The following is a 3,464-nucleotide window of genomic DNA, read 5'->3' as shown; positions in this document are numbered from 1 at the left end:
CACCCACTCCTCCCACCCTCCCAGTCGCCCAGATGCGCAGCCTACCGGGGTGCGGACAGCGGTTAAGACCTCAGGAGCCTGTGGGAGGGAGACCCAGGCCCTGTACTTGTGGGGTCCAGCCCAGTTTGCTGACTTTGTTGGCCAATTCAGGGAACCGCATTCAGACTGGACGTTGGAGGCGGGCGACACCTAGAGGCCCAGACAGAAATGACACCTGGAAAGCCAGGACCTGAAGCCAAGGGCACTAAAGGGGGGGCCCAACCTCCTTTGTCCGAGAAGGAAATGGCAACCCACTCCAGTATTCTTGCCTAGAGAATCCTGTGGACAGAGGAGTCTGGTGGGCTGCGTCTATGGGGTCGTACAGAGTCGGACACGACTGAAGTCACTTAGCATGCATGCATGCATTGGAGAAGGAAATGGCAACCCACTCCAGAATTCTTGCCTGGAGAATCCCAGGGGTAGAGGAGCCTGGTGGGCTAGGGGTCTTGAAGAGTCGGACGTGACTGAAGTGACTTAGCAGCAGCAGCAGCCTCCTTTGTCCTAAGGTGTCAGTCAAGAGCCCAGGGACTCCTCACGTGGCTCCCCACAAAACAGGCCTGGAATATGGAGGGGCAAGCTGCTCTTAGGAGTCATTTGGACTTGAGTTCAAATCTCAGCCCACTGCTTCCAGCCATATGATGCAGATTATTTCCTCCCTGAGCCTCAATGTCCTCCTCTGTAAAATGGGGATAGTAACGCCAGTCTGTAAATATGGTCTCTACCATAGAAGTCACTCTGTGACATTCCCTTGCACCCCTTCTCCCAGAAGCAGCCCTCTCCTGGCTGGTCACAGTCCTCAGATCTAGATGGCCCAATCAGAGCCCTCCCTTGGGAGTCCCACACTGAGGCTAGGAAGCCACCATGCCCAAGGGCCAGGGAAAAAGCCCGGAAGTAGCTGCGTGAAATTGAGCTGTCCAAGTGCCTGGCTGCATCTATCCGATTTCAGGGCCCTAGCAGGAACATAGCATTAATCGGCAGGTCCTTATAAATCATCTACAGGCTACAGAAGGAGGAAGGGGCAGGCAGAGACCCAGGGAAGGTGCCTGGCCCTCCAGCAGATGAACAGCCTTCCAGGCTTTCCTGGGACTGAAGGGACCTCTCCGGTGGTGAGACTTTCAGTCCAAGAGCCAGACCAAATCACAAGATGGCCAACCTCTGGGCAGTCAGCACAGGACTGTGCTGATACCTGGGCTCTGGAATCTCATCACACAGAGCCGGGCACTTGTGCCCACAGGGCTGAGGCATCCACCGGCCAAGCAGATAATGAGCACTGTGCTGGCCAGGAGCCCAACTTCCAGGGCTGCAGCCTGACCCCTAGCAGGCCCACCCATAGGAGACCTAATGAGTTCCCGAAGCAGGACCTGGGGGATACGCATGCATTTGGAAGCCTTTTTGCTGCCTCCTCAGCACATTAACTGGCAGAACATCTAATGATTTTAAATAAAACACTTTATGAAGGTCAAATTCAGCATTTCTGCCTGCTGCTACCCAAAGGTTTAAATTCCACATTATCATATATTCAAATGTATTACAACTGTAACCAGTTACTCGTCTAGAGGACATTCACCTTTTCGTCGATTTTCTTGTCTCCGTGTCCCTGGCCTTGTTTTAACAGGAATTGCTGTCCCTTAGGCCTTTGAGAATATGGCCAGTCATTTTCCTACAGATGCCAGTGCTGAGGACTCTGGGGGGCCCTCCATATGTACCCCATCTGCTCCAAGTCTTGTAAACTTGCTTCTCTAGTCCCTGCAGCTTCAGGTCAGAGGGTGGGGTCACCTGGTTTCCTCAGGGAGTAAGTGAAATGGCATCTTCTCAGGAAGTCCTACCCTGACCTCCCAATCAAATACAAAATTACACACTCACACACGTTCCTTGTCTCCTGTCCTTTTTTTTTTTTGCTCTAGCACAGATCACCATTTAAAGGTCTATTTATCTTCTGTCTTTCCCACCAGAATGTAAGTTTCATGAAGGTAGGGATTTGTGTCTTTTTTTCTTCACACTGGTACATCCCTAACACCTTGAACTGGGGCAGACAGAGGGCAAACACTTTAAAAATATTTGTGAAAAAAGCACTCCAGACTTTCACATAAAACACAGAGTTATGAGTGTTATAAACCCCAGGAGTTATGAGACACTTTCCTGGTCCTTAACAATGGGAATTCTGTACACTGGGTCAGCCACCTGTGGGCTCCCTGGGAAAGTTACTTCCTGAACCTTTACTCTAGGCCTTGACCTGCCCCAGGTGTCTCACAAGACACTCATTTCACCCCAGCAGTGCTGAAAGGCCTAGATGTGTTAGACAAGGATGCTCAGCTCAGATGTGAGTACGTACCAGCTAAGTCGCTTCAGTCATGTCCGACTCTTTGTGACTCTACAGACTGGAGCCTGCCACACTTCTCTGTCCATGGGATTCTCCAGGTAAGAATACTGAAGTGGGTTGCGATGCCCTCTTCCAGGGGAATCTTCCTGATTCAGGGATCGAACCTGTGTCTCTTATGCGTTGGCAGGAGGGTTCTTTACCACTAGTGCCATGGGATTGCAGTGGTTAAGATCAGCCTCACAGCCCTGTAACCCTCTACAGGTGGGTAGAGCTGTGGGCAAGTTCCTTAAGCGGACTGTGCTTCCTTTTTCTCATCTGTCAAACCAGGACCATGAGCACCTATGTCCCTGAGTGGCAGTGGGACTAAGTGAGGTACCATCTGAGACGTGGAGGGCCCGGCCTGGAGTGAGCGCCAGATGCTGGAACTGCTGCTACATAGGCCCCAGCCCCTCTGTTGCCAGGTCTCTATCTGGGCCGGGCTGGTGACCCCAGCCCCTCCTGTCAGAGTCTGGAGGCTGGTTCCCTTTATGACTCAGGACTGGACTGAAGGTCAGGAACCCTTTCTTCAGTGGTCAAGTTTGTGGGCCAGCCCATTTCTCTCACAGTGGAGGCTCCCAGCTGGGGGCAAACGCTGCGGCCCTGCGAACCACGGGCAGACAAACAGACCCATGCTCAGAGGCGGGAGGAGGAGACAGGCGAGGACCGCAGAGGGTTCCTGAGGGAGCCCCCAGCCTGCCTGTGCCTCCCCGGCCTCCGTGGCACCGTCTCCGCCTCTCCTACACCCCCCTCAGCCCCGCCGCAGGCAGAAGAGACCCGCATCCATCTCCCCTGCACCTGAAAAGGACTAACTGGCCCCTGTTAACGTTTTCCATCTCTCAACAACCCTGCAGGAAAAAACTGCTGTCACTGTGTACCAGGCGATAGGCTGGAACCCAGGCCGCACCAGCGGTCCCCGCGGGATCGTCCTTGGAAACGAAGTCGGAGGACACCTCCAGGCTCAACGGCGTCGCCTCTTAGACGCTCAAAGGAAATGCTGCCCTAAGACAGGAGTACGAGGAGGGGGCCAGGGCTCCTGAGACCCTAAGAAGTAGTCGTCCTCGGCCCC

The sequence above is a fragment of the Bison bison genome, unplaced genomic scaffold (assembly GCF_000754665.1).
Source record: "Bison bison bison isolate TAMUID 2011002044 unplaced genomic scaffold, Bison_UMD1.0 scf7180017864341, whole genome shotgun sequence".
Lineage (NCBI taxonomy): Eukaryota > Metazoa > Chordata > Mammalia > Artiodactyla > Bovidae > Bison > Bison bison.
This window is presented reverse-complemented; position numbering follows the sequence as displayed.